Here is a 14,269-nt window from a genome sequence, read left to right as displayed (position 1 = left end):
AAATACTCACCTTCCTCCTGGGCAAGAAGGTGATTTCAAAAGCCGCCAGGTTCCTGCTGTTTGTTGGTGATGTAGAAACAGCTGTAACAACCTGTCTTTAGACACTGATGGCAAGGAGATGGTATCAGGTGGGGGATGCTGCCTCCAAGTGGGATAACGACAGCCCCTGTGAAATCCCAAGGCTGGTTACAACTTGTCTCAGTTTCAGCTGGGATGGGATTCTTTTTTCTAGAGTGTCTGGTATGATGCTATGTTTTTGGTTCTAGGAGAACAATATTGTTGATAACACACTGATGTTTATAGTTGGTGCTCGAAGCAGAGCTGTACAAAGCCAAGGCCATTCTCAGCAATGTGTCCAAGGAGGGGGAGGGAGTAGAATTAGGACAGCTGATTTAAACTGACCAAATAGATATTTCAAACAATATGACATCATACAGAAGGGGTTTTGGAGGAGGTAGGAGTTATCTTGCTCACTCTTCTGCTGCTCAGGGGGCTAGCTGGGCATTGACTGGGGAGTGGTGAGCAATTGCTTGTGCATCACATCTCATATACATTCATATACATATACCTGTAGCTGAGCAAGACAGATAAAACCATCATACCAGACACTCTGAAGAAAACAATTCCACCCCAGATGAAACTAAGATGCATCTAAAAATTTAACATTTTTTTATCACCAATAACCAAATTTTTAAAATGCTCACATACGTCTTTACAAAGAGAAATAAATTCCTCCAGTACTGGGAGTGCTTCTTTTGACTCAGATGTTGCAAGGATTCCTAGCAGTTCTCTTTGTTACCTCCATTGCCTTGTGGGACATGCAAAATGTTTGTGTCCCTGGAGTCCTGCAAAGTAAGAAGAGGCACAGTACCCTTTAATTTTCATGGACGAACTTGGTTGAGTCGTTGGAGAAATGATCTCTATGGTATTTATAAGCAGGAACTTTGACATTATTTTTTACATATAGATTATGAACTCATGTGGACTGCTAATTCCCTTGCAATTGTCAGAGTATCAAAGTGCCTTGCTTTATGTAAGGCCAAGAAAAACTAGTCAGGTTTTATGAGCCTAACTATATGTCAGGAAGCATCATTTTTTTGTTTATATTATGGGATACTATTTTTTTTATCACGTGAGAAGAAACTTTCTACCTAATCACTGCAATAAAGCTTTTGTGAGAGTTTTGGAAAATTATTTTGTACTTGTGCTACTGAAAACTGATGCTGTATCCTGTTTATATGTTTAAAAATAAGTCCTTAAATCTTGTAAAATGCAGACAGCTTGTGGGACCTCCCTGTAGGTGCCCCTGTTTATATTGCCTAAGTTTAGCTAGTGGTTGCAAAGACCCAGCAGCCAACTTACTAATGAGCTTGTTTTGACAGGACTGCATAGCTCATTGCTTTTTAATGCACCATGTTGCTGTCTGGACCATGCAACACTTCCTGGAACTGTATAAGTGATTTGAGAGATTGCATCAAAAATGTGCAGCAAAGATCATTTGGAATCAGATTCGATGGATTTACAATCCAGTTTAAATACTCAGGGAAGAACTGTTGTTTTCTTGCATGCTGATATCCTCTCCTGTTCAAAACTTGGAGACTCCACAGTGCACTGGGACAAATTTATCCTGGGGATAACTCTAATGAAGTGAGTGAAGTCACACCAGGGATTCATTTGGCTCATTACTAACATCTTGTCTTTTACCAGCATGCCCTGCATTTGTCACTTGACACTCTGTGCTGTGGTGAAGACAGAAACGGTCAGTTTGGTTTTTAAGGATCCTCTACTTTTTACCATGGCAAACTGTTGTGTTTTCTTGTTTGTTTGTTGTTTTGTTTTAACTTATTTTTAAAATCTGAACTATGTAAGTGCTGTGGGCTGAGAAGAGTTTGAATAGTAGGCAATATTGAAGCCATAATAAAGACAATTACAGTTATCAGTGAACAAATACCTCAACCAAACTTCTCCCTTTCATGATGTCAGGTAGTTGAAATTTTGTAATGTAATACATTTTATTAATATACCTAGGGATTTATGAGCCCTCCATCGCTAGATCCTGTTCACCTTTTCCTATAACTGCCTGTTGGATTTCACAAGTGCAGCATTTATGGGGAAGACCATTTTTTCCATTATTTTCTATCTAAAATGTGAAAAGATTGATTAATATATGTAATCAGCAGTCTTAGACAATCCTGTAGAACTGATCCATTTGACCTGATTATTAATATGGCATTGTACTGTCACATAGGGATGACCTCAGGCATGCTTTGAAAAACAATTTTATTAGTTTAGCTTTTTAATTTGCACAGTAAAATCTCCAGAATAAATACAGTAGATATGCTTATTCTTCTATCCATACAAATGCATAGAAAAAGACAGTGAAGGGAGACTGGAGAGTGTGAAGGTTTTTATTAGTGTGTGTGTGTACATATATATGTATATATATATATATCTATATAAATGAAAATCTTTATTTTTGTTGTGACTAAATTATGTACATGTGCAAACTTATGTAGATACAAACAGACACACAAATATATTTGTATGTATGCAAAAATGCCATAGATACATCATCCTGTCAGTGGGAGTCATTTACACCCTATCGATTACATTGCATTGCCCTTAAAAATCATAGGCCATCATGTGTGTTTAAATAAAACATTTAGTGTAGGTATATAATAATAATGTTAAGAAGACAAGAGTTAAAGTATATTTACAGATTGTGGAGGAGATATCAACATGCCAACATTTTGCAAAACTTTGACTTACTGCTTATGTATCTGTCAAGACAACATCAGTCTGTAGCAGCGTGGCTGCATGACACATCAAGCCCTGGGGACCAAAGCATGACATATGGAAACCTACACCTATGCAGAAAGCTATGATTCTAAAGAATTTAAAATGTATCACTGAGTTTTCTTTAATTTATAAGTTAAATAGATTATGGACATATGGAGAGATGTCTACTCTGGCATCTGAGCTCTCGTAGTGCTGCTGAGTTGTAGTGAACGTGCAGTAACTGGTTCTAAGCTGTGTAATTGCCTGACTATCACCATCCTGCATCAGACTTTTGGTGGACAGAGCAGTGCTCAGTCCTGTTGGCTGATCAGTCTTACCTCAGGGACCGATGGCAGATTATTGCAGTTGGTAAGCAGGACACAGTGAGCACCTCCTGGGATTGGACCTCTTCATTCCAAGAGCTCCAGAACCTCTTATCTATGTGTATGTGATGCACTCATCCTTCCTAGGACTTATAAGCAACACATTTATCTACCTATTTATGTATCTAGACATACATATGCACAGTATGGACTTGCCTAACCTCCTCTGTGAGTTTTCAAGACAGGGAAGTGGCAATGTGGTCAAACAATCAGTGATCAAACTAAAACCTTGGTTTTATTTCTGGGCATCTCAGAGATGTCATCAGAGTTACTTGGGTACACTTGAAAGCTGAAGTTGGCTATATTTTAATAATATCAGTAGAAAAACGCAATTAGAAGATTTCCTACACCTGCTGAGGCAGCGGGATTTAATAAGTTATTATATGATTTTGAAACCTAATTCTGATGGATGCTTGTTTTGCTAGAATAAACCTTTGTCTTTTCCATACTAAAAGAATCTGCGCTGCCTGGTTTTGCTCAGGATATTTTTTGTATTTGATAACAAAAGGCTCCTTCCCCCCCCTTCCCCAACCCATGGGGCATCTTCTTTTTTCTTTATAAAGCATTTCACGTGGTTTCAGATTTGTTCTCTGTATGTTGGTTCAGATGAATTAATATTCAAAAAGAATAGGACCGTGCCTAAATATTATTCTTTTTACTTTCACTGCTAGGTATTCTGCAGTGTTTTACCCCTATAAGCTTTCAGCAGTCATTGCTGGAATCAGAAACATAATGTGGCACATTGTCTTTGGCTTAATGATGAGGCATAAATGTTTCAGTTTCAGTCCACGTTGCTTTCACCATCATGGAATTTGGCTTTAAAAAACAACTGAAAAAAATATAACATTTGAAATTGAAGAAAGCTGACCTAAGAGAAAGTAAAATGTGTGTTATGTTGCATGGTTTTTATGATATATTCATATGCTATGCTAAGCAGTAAGTACCCTTCAACCTTGGTGGTATTTAACAGAAAAATCTTGTGACTCTTAATGAAATGCCTGATAAACATTTCCTCTGTTTTTGCTGAAAAGCTAAAAATTGGCCCCACATCCTACAATTCTATTTTTTTTTTTTTTCCCTGAAAATATTTGATGCTGGGTCAATGGGGTAATTATATGATCTGTCATTCTCCTCTGAAAAAATGTATCCACATAAACCAAGGTTATTATTAAGTACACCAGGACATACAGGAATCTTTGATGTAAATATATAAAATCTTACTAAAAGGGGAAAGTAGAGGGCTGTGCTGATAATATTGCGTGGTGGGATCATTTCAACTCATTTTTGCCATGTTGAAACAAGACCCCCATTTGTAAACTTGCCATTAAAGCCTCAGCTATTCTAGGATGCCAGTGATGAACCTGGTCCTTGGAACCAACAAGCTCCATGTCAGAGTTTAAAAAACATGGAGAGATTCTACGTGGGTAAGATGGGAAGAATCCACACATTGAGGAAGGTGAGAATTTGAAGCTATGCAAAGGGATAAAATGAACAGAGAAATGATATTTAGTGGAGGAAAGGAATATTTAGAAGGCAAATCATGAAAAACTGACTACAAAAAGTAAGTACATTTAGGGTAAGAACAGTATCTAAAGGGAAGCTGTAGCTGGCTTTTCTGTAGGAGATTGATCGGTATAAATCAAGCAGGGGAAAAAAAAAAAACAACACAAAAAACAGACAACTCAGAGAAGAAGTTTGATTCCTTTACTACTCTGTGATTTAACATGTAATCATTAGCAAAATCGAAAAGATCACTGATAAAAAGCATCTAGAAGACTTCCTATTCGGTAGAGATTACATTAGGATTACTTCATCAAAAATACTCTACTTCTCAGGAGGTGGATCACACCGATATGTTCCAAAGCAGACTGGCTTTCAGTGTGTTTTAATATTTCTTTTCTCCGTAATACAGATTTTGCAAACAATTTTTATAAGCTTAATTGCTTACCTACAAAACTTAAGCACTGGCAAAAATAGAGGTGCCTTTCTTGAGTTCTACATTTATTTGAATAAGCATTTTTTTCTAAGAAAAAATGTGAAATCTAACATGGTTTAGAAAGATGGTCTGTTATGGATGTGTTTTATGAATACTTGTCACATATTCTTTCAGCACGTTTGAATGTATGCTAAACAACACTTAACCTGCTACAGAGGGAAGAATTGAATAATGTACGTGTCTTTCATATTCACACAGCACAAAGATGTTTAGAAATCTTAAAATAAACAAACAAACAAATCAACCAAACCCAAAAGCCATCAATATCAATAACTTCAAGGCTTGTAAAATTAGCACAACTCACTGAGAAGCTCTTCTGGTCTATGGTCCTTCATCAGATATTTCTGCAGCTTCGAATGATGCAGGCTATGAGGAAAAAAAGTAACGTATTGACACATAAGCCCCCACATCTTAGCTGCTTGGATGGGGAAGGAGTAAGCACAGAAGTCTACAATTAGACAAAACTCACTCAGAAACGTCCGCTCACAGGAACCTGATAAAAACTGCAGTGATTTGCAGAATTAGCAAACAGGATAAGATTGGCAGCTTAGCATAGAATGAATTATGGTTATCTGTACAACCTCACATTTACTTCTCTCATCTTCAGAAGTACTTACAAATCAAGAGCAAGATTAAGACATCTGATTATTATTTTTTTTTAAACACAAAAACCTCAGAATTAGATACAGCTGTTACTGATAGTCTAATGAATTCTCATTTATTTATTTATTTATTTATTTTTAGATATAAATGACTTACCCTTAGCAAAAGGCTCAAGGAATTTCATGAAAGTGTGATTTTCCACATGTACAATATTACTGGTTTGCTTTTATATGGCCATTATGAATTTCAAAGTAAATTTAACCTTAATTATGTTGAGTCTCTGTAGATTTTTTAAAGTAGCTGCAAATCTTCAATGCAGAATGAAGAGCAACAAATTTCCTATTAGAGAAACATATTGTTAATTTGTTAAACAAGTCACACCTGATTGCCACTTCCACCTCATTGGTATGCTGTGAAGATGAGCCCCTTCACATCCAGTTAGGCATTGTTTCAAACAACTTGCCAACAAAGATTTTTTTCCTTGGATCTGGGAAGGCAACATTTTACACATACTCAAAAACAATAACACTTGAATGACAGTTATTTTCAATTTGGGATTTTGACAAAGACTCTTAATTGCTATTCCCAGGCAAAATCTTCATTAACAGGGAGTCTGGATTATAAATATTTATTAATTACCTAAGGGAAGAATCCATGGGAGAAAACTGTGTTTTCTAAATAATTCAACCTGCAGAAATTAGTCTGGGAGTTCCTAAGATTATTTTACATTTAAATTATATTTAAAGTACATATGAAAATCCTCCTGAAGTTAGAGTAGTTGCTACTGCTTTTTTTTTTTTTTTTTTTTTTTTTTTCCTCCCCCCCTCCTATCCTTGTACTCATGAACCTGCAAATGTCAGTCCTCATGATCCATTTTTTATTTCTCTAGAGACAAGGTGACCTGATATATTGGTTGGTGTTTTGGGTTGAAAGGTGGACTATCTGTCAACTTGCATCTCTCACCATTATAGATTTTTAACATGCAAATTATGTTTCCTTGAGCTTCTACCTGTTCATTGTCAGGCTTTGCCATGAGGATATGCTTGAACATGAGGAGCTGGGCAGATGGGAGACCTGCAAGAACTGATGGCTCTGGAGTTAACTCCAACAGGATTCCTGCGTCTTCATTTAGGTACCAAAATCAAAAGGCTTCATCACCAACAGTGCTATAAGGTAACAACCTACTCTCGAGCCCAGGGACAGCTGGTTGCTTCCAGTGCAGCCAAAACAGCATCATTCACATGCAAAAAGCACAGAGCAAAACTAACCAAAGAGAGGAAGAAAAGCCTGATATTCTCTTTGGATTTTACCTCATCAGACCATGGCCAAAAGTAATGGATATTTATAGGGTATAATTTCTGTCTCTAGAAAAAGAAGACAGGACATAGAGAATGACATGAGTTCATTTGGGGTTGCCAGATCCTTTGCGTGTAACTCAGAGTGTGAAAGCAGTGCTGACTAAATCACACAGTTTCCAAACAGGATATTAATATTTCATTATTTTACTCTGGTACTTTGCTTGCAATTTATTTTTTTTAGTCATTGAAATTTGTACTGTAGTAGAAGATACTAATGCTTTTGATCAACCCAAATGCATGAAAGGGGTGAGATGTTCATTCAATAAGAATGTAAAAAGAAAAAAAAAAAAAAAAAAGTATTATTGAACCAGTGAAATACCACATAAGGATTTACAGTCCAATGAAAAAGCCACTAAAGTGTTATTGTTCATTTTGTTTTGGGGGGATGTATCATATGAATTCCTCTCTGCTGCTGTCCAGCTACAGCAAAACTGTTGAATTATGATAAAAGCAGGAAAATGGGACTAGCAGTCATGCAACTTGCTGCTTGATGTGCTACGGAACTGAATTCCAAACTGTCTCTACTGGTTAAACCACAGGTACTAAGTGAACCTGCTTATAGTTCTAGCTCAGAATATGACATTATTTAAACTTACATTCATAATAATAAGCAAATTTCTATTAGCTAAAATTGCAAGGAAAACTTGACTTTATGAATTTAATTGCAAGCCAGTGCATGCCTGAGCCTGCAGGCAGCCTAAGACACTGGCTCTGAGAGGTGCATGCTGCTATTTCTGAAGATCTGCTAGCATCAGCCCAACAAAAGCAGAGAGAGAAGAATCCAGGATGCTTAACCTATTAGTCTAGTCATAGAAAGTCTCCAAATACTGCCTAGGAGAAGGAAAGGCGATGCCACAGCTGCTCCCAGGGCTGGTAGGAAGTAATGTGACCTCCAAGTGGAAAAGGAGATTCAAAGAGTGGCAGGACTTGTAGATTGCTTTGGTTGCTTGGTAGCAACTATGCTCTCTAGTAGAGAAAGTTTACATGACAATCCTTGCAATTTTACTCTGAGAGACTAAAATTCTGGCAATAGATATCAGCTACTGAGCAAGTATATCTGTGTTACTGTGTGTTTTAATTTTTAAAGTTTTTTTTCAGGGATTAAACATCCTTAAATAAATATGTAGCATTCTATTCAGTATGATGGATATTTTGTAATGCTGTTTATCTGTGCTGAAAATGTATTTTCAGTGGATGTGTTACTGCACCTCAGTTCAGTCAATAAGAGCAGTTGACTGCTTACTCCCTGCCATAGTTTCCATTTTGCATTTTGCATCTTGACTGAGTAGGAAAATTCTTGGTAACTTTTCAGGTTATGTGATACCTTAATGTGGGAAGAAAATGAGATTTCATGTTAGCTTCTGGTAGAGAATGAAAGGCCAGATTTTGCAGACTAATCATACAAGTAAGGAGAAACCCTGCTCTTGGATTCCATCCTGAAGCATTTGAAATTGGAGTTAAAAATTTTTGTCTGCTGTGGCCAGAAAAATACCGGGGGCACTGAAATTGCCAGGTTAGGTCCTGGGCCTCTGCTGGTACTGGGTACAAAATAAGCTTGTCCTTCTGCACATAATATTAATCCATTTTTCATGAGGTCACCTTGAAATTAGTATTTGAGCAGTAGCTTTTGCTAGATATAAATATAAAAGTGTATATTAAGGAACTGAACAATATGATTTCCAATATAATGTGTGGTTAATTCTCTTCATAATGCATGAGGATTGGAAGTAAGTAATGAAATTAAGTTTGCACTGCTTTATGAAGCTTTGGTTCAAAAATGTTAAAGGTTATTAGAACCTGGGTGTTATGTTCAGAATTTCTCTTTAAGTCATAGATTTACTAAGGTTGAAAAGACCTCTAAGATCTAGTCCAGCCATAAACCCATCACCGCTATGCTCACTAACCATGTGTCTCAGTGACATACCCACTTTTTCCTTGAACACCTCCAAGGAAGGTGACTCCACCACCTCGTTTGGCAGCCTGTTCCAATACCTCTCTAGAAAATGAATGAGCTCTAGCCTTAGTTTTCTCCTGGTTAAGGTACATCAGGTGAATTATTGAAAGTGTGATGCTATTTGCCATTTTTGTGCTGTCTCCTCTGCTGGCTGGCATCTGCCCATGCAGTCACATCACAAAGAGACTATCCTTTGCAGTGCCATACTCTCAGTTCTGCTTTTCTGCTGTTCTTAATATAAAATTTAAGTCACTAATGTTGAAAGTATATGGCTGTTCTTTCCCTATGCAAATGCAACAGCTGGAAATATAAGAGTGCAGAAGCAGTGAGGTAACAAACAATTAATGATTATGTTTTTTTCAATATTTAAAATTCTTTGCTTTCAGCAGCACAATGTTTGGAGGAACAAAAGGGATACTAAGCAAAGCCACGTTGGAAGGGTAGGGAATAGAAGGGGTAGAGAGATAAATGACAGTATGCCCAAGGGTTATGAGAGCCATCTAGCGATAAATACACTAGGAGTGAAAAAGGTCACTCTGAATAAGTGAGCACAAAAAGTAATCAAGCATTGGAAAGAGGGACATGCCACGTGTAAAGAATGAGGTACTGGAGTTAAGAGCATAAATACTGATAAGGAAAGGAAAGCCAGAGAATGAAAGCAGATTGCCCAAGAGCTTTGGAAAGTTGCATAATGAAATTGGCTTCAAGAACACTGGGACAAAGAAGTCAGTGGGGGAGAGAGCAGTGCTACTGAAATGACTGCTGTAAGGGAAGCTTGCTTTTCAGATTCTGCACAAAGCCCCCATCTGGTTTTCAGGAAAAATCTTCCCTGATATGCAGTGAGGATAGTTTGCAGAGAATATTTTTTAACGCTACAAGACTGAATCATAGACAAAGTATAGTCATCTCAACACCCACCTGGTTCAGTTTAGCAGGAGAAAACCTACTTCTAAATTTCACAGATCATCCACATGGCATATGCAGAAGATTAAATTTGGACCCCTACTGCACGTTTACTTGTCAGTGCTGGGTAGTGTAAGATGCACTTAATGATGGAAAAAATCCCAGAAAAAAAATCCCCCATTTTCCTGACAGCCTTTCAGCCTTGCTTCTAGCAGCTTTTTTCCTAGGCTGTTGGAGAGCCATGGGCTTCAGGGTTTTTGTGGCTGCATGTCATGGAAAGCTTACTGGGTAAGACTCTAAAAAATAGTAGCTCTAATTTAATTTAATTTAAGTATTTAGTCAAATAGAATGAATGAATCTGAAACAAAGGATTTTGCACTCAGGTAGTCCTGAATGCCAGGTAAGTCTTCATAGTACAGAATAAAGTTCTCCAGCCCTCACCTTCTCCAGGGACAGGTGGATTGTAGATGTATATACACTGCAGCATGTTGCCCAGAGACTGGAACAGACTGCCAAGAGAAGCTGTGGATGTCCCATCCCTTGAGGTGTTCAAGGCCAGGTTGGATGGGGCCCTGGGTAGCCTGAGCTGGTGATGGCAGCCCTGCCTATGGCAGGGAGTATGGAACTGGGTGATCTATAAGGACTCTTCCAAGCTAAGCCATTCTATGAATAGTAAGAAATGTTTAGGAGAACCTTTGAGATGATTTTGTATAAACTCCACTAGTAGTTGATGAATTATACAAGAAGAGTAAAGTGGTGGTAGAAAACATATTGGTGTGCAAAAGAAAAAGGTTCCCAAAATCCTGATATAAAGTTACCATCAGGCAATGAGTTTGAAATGAGAAACACCATTTGCATAGATATTAATGGAAGGATTCTACATAAGCTTTTAATTCTGGCATTTTTCAAGGCAGAGAATGCCTCAGTCAATTGAAATCTTTAGGGTTTTTTGTTTGGTTGGTTGGACTTTGTTGTAAGCACTTTTTGAGTATTATTACTGCTTCCTATGAGGAAGGGAGAACTGCTACACTAAATAAGTGCTTTTACCTTTTTTTTTTTCTCCAGAATTTTCTTCTGTCCCTCTTTGTGAGAACATGACAAACTCCTTTTAGTTTGAAAGTCTCTTCTCACCTGCCTTCTTCCATAGTTAATGAGTTGTGGTTTTAATGTAACACAATCGCACTCAAATTCAGAAATTCTTTTCTTATTTCAAAGGGAAAATAAGAAAAAGAAGGAACAATCCGATACAGTTTTTTCTTTTTTTTAAATAATTGATTCCTGCTTGGAAGGAGATCGTTGCATTTCTGGCTTAAGGAAAAAAACAGCAACAAAACATCACTCTTATATTCTAAGGCTGCAGGCCTGTTAAGAAAAAAATCAGCGTGCAGTGTACTGACCTACATAGGAAGGGATACCATGAAACTTGTTTAAGAAAGGTTCAGAATAATGTGCAGCCAGGAATACCAGAGGTTGTATGTGGTTGATTACAATGAAGCAGAAGGAACAAATGAACAAATGAACCAAATCTCAAGGAAATCTCCAAAGTCTGTGGTTCCTTGAAGTAAGTGAATATGGATGATATAACTGCTTTATCTAGAGTGCCCAGTGCCTTTAACTTCCTTACATTGTTACTGCTCTGGCCTAAATGTTGAGGGTGTTTTTTTTTACTCATGAGAGCTGTGTGGAGTTATAGAGGAGATGTGCGACTCCCTCATGCAAGTGAGAATGTACTGCAGTGATGTTGGCCCCTCCGTGCTGACTGGCTTTGAAAGTGAAGCTGACCCTGCCTCTGCCATCCCTACAAGCAATTGGCTATTTGACTCTAATCTCAAGGGTCCAGTGTCAGACAGAAGAGATGGATGGGCACCTTCTTTCCAGGAGGTCCCAGCATTCAGTTGCATGGTGCATAATTCCTGGTTGCTTCATTCTGAGACTGTATGTGCGCATTCTCCCTCCCTGATAAGGAAATATGAATGAGACTTTGCAGGATATACATCCCAAAATTGTATTTATGTTCTTCCTAAAGGCTCTACAAAAGATAGACCTGCGTCCACTTTGTTTAGGCTGGAAAACTTCCATCTGAAAGGGCTAATAGAAAAAAAAAAAAAGTGAATTTACATCCAAGGTTATAAGAACAGAAATATTATCTTGGCTGAGACCTTTGTCCAAATCACATGTGGTGATGTGTCACACTGGCTACGTGTCATGCACAGAAACACTTCTGTCCCCAAGTGTCAAGGAGAGATATTTGTTTTCTGTCTCTAGACTATTTTAAGAGTTCTGTTCACATCCTTTCAGCTTTAAGCAGCTTGCCTGTAGTCTGGTTAATCAGCTCTGCAATATCAATAATCAACACTGAATGATATTTCATGAATCCAAACACAGAGAGTAGCCTTGCTGAGTAGGCAACACAGATGTATTTGATTCATACTGCATTCTTATTGTATGGATACTGACCGTGGATATATGACATACTCTCCCCCTACAGCCATCGGGAGCTCAGTACCAGTGATGCAGCAGAGTCATGCTCTCTTGCTATGTATTAGGCTATATTCACATTTGTTGATCTTTCATAACTCAGAACTGCAACCTGAGTTTTGGTTGTGGTCTCTGCAGTATAAAACTTACATGTATTTTATAAATACCAATGTAGAAAAAGAAGTTGAGAGGGATACGTTGTAGTTCTGTGGACATTCACAGGAAGCATTTCCAGTCCGTGTGAAATTGCTCTCTGTTGGCTATCAGAGATATTTTATCATATTATTTAATTTCAATTTTGACATTTGCTTGCACCTACATTCTTCTCTTTATTTTATCCTTACATTCCAGTTATTACAACACTTTAACATTCTCTGCAGATCTTGTTTACTTGGCCTATGCATATTTAATAGAGGCAACTCATCTGTAGGAGAAAGTTTTTCCATTAGCACCCTGATCTGAACCAGTTTACATCTTCCTTCTCTGTAAGAGAAGACACATGCTCTCCTTGCAACATTGCTGTCTCTGCAGCCTGTTCCTTTTGCTCCTCCTCTTCCTTTCCTTACCTATTTTCCACTGCATAGCTGCCAGTTTTTGAACCTTAGAATTTAAGTGCCATCTTTGGAGTTATGGCTGTTCTTTCTTCCTTTCCCTCCATCTGCCTCTACCCAACTCCCAGCTGCAGAGCCATACAGACATTTTGGACCTCAGATATAAAAAAATCTTTGAGGAAAAAGTTGATGGAAACATTCCAGGCTCTTTAGTTTTCAGGACTGTTTTTAAGCATTCTAGTTGAGCCTAACTTCTACCTTTCAGTGTTGATTTCCATCAGTTACACTTTTTTTGCTTTCCACTCCTCCTCAGCATCCACAGAGTGAGTAATTCTCTCAGATGGCATATATTTGAGCAGATTTCTATTTTGTTTATGTGTGCTTTTAATTGCTGCAATATTCCCTCTCTTTTGTCAGTGCTTAGCATTATATTAAAAAAAAAAAAAAAAAAAAAAACAAAATAATGTGGCTTTTTCTCCTTTAGGTCATGCATGTTGATATTCAGATTGCCAAACAAACTCTTCTGAAGAAAAATCACCTCCTCTCCCATTAGTCATGCCTTACTTCCTGATGCAGAAAAAGATTTGGAGGTGAGTGTACAGCTAGCTGCCACAGTTATGACTGATTCTCAAAAGAGAGCATCTCTCCTGTCTTATTGTTCTATGAAAATAAGATTCTTTTAGCTTGTTTTGCAGAGACACCAATTGGCAATGTCATTCTGCCCCTTTATGAAAAGTAAATTCAGTCACTGAAAACATAAGTCCCAGTCCTGCAAAAAGATATCTGCGGGCAGCCGGTGCCTCTTTGCTGATCCATATTGATCGGGGATAAGGGTCTGTCTCTGTAGATAGCTTTGAAGGTTCAAGGTCTCTGTTGTGGCAACACAAGCAGTTTGCTGAGAGTCCCTATATAAAAGGAAACTGGGAGATGAAGTGGAAAATCTTGTGTCTGGCCTCCCCCCTGACAGCATGGGAGGAAGGAATGTCAACTTGGGCATTTTTCAGATTTAACTATGAATAGCTTCACTGGAGTTAATGATACATAACTAGTGTTTCTGTAGACAGCTAATCTGTTCTTCTGATCCTCCCAAGGCTCCCTGCCCCTTTTTCCCCTCTTTATTAAAAAATAAGCCCAGTCAAGGCAGAATTTTAATCTTTTGCAACCTGCAGTTTCATAAAGAGCTCGTTGGATAGGAGCAATCACAAAGTTTCAGTATCTGATGACATTGTTCTGGAGCATTTGTTATGCTTCCCACTTGTGGTTTA

This window comes from Centrocercus urophasianus, unplaced genomic scaffold, assembly GCF_019232065.1.
Source record: "Centrocercus urophasianus isolate 14NV4802_14NV808 unplaced genomic scaffold, USGS_Curo_1.0 seq_13, whole genome shotgun sequence".
In the NCBI taxonomy this organism is placed as follows: Eukaryota; Metazoa; Chordata; class Aves; order Galliformes; family Phasianidae; genus Centrocercus; species Centrocercus urophasianus.
Note: the sequence above shows the minus strand (reverse complement) of the source record.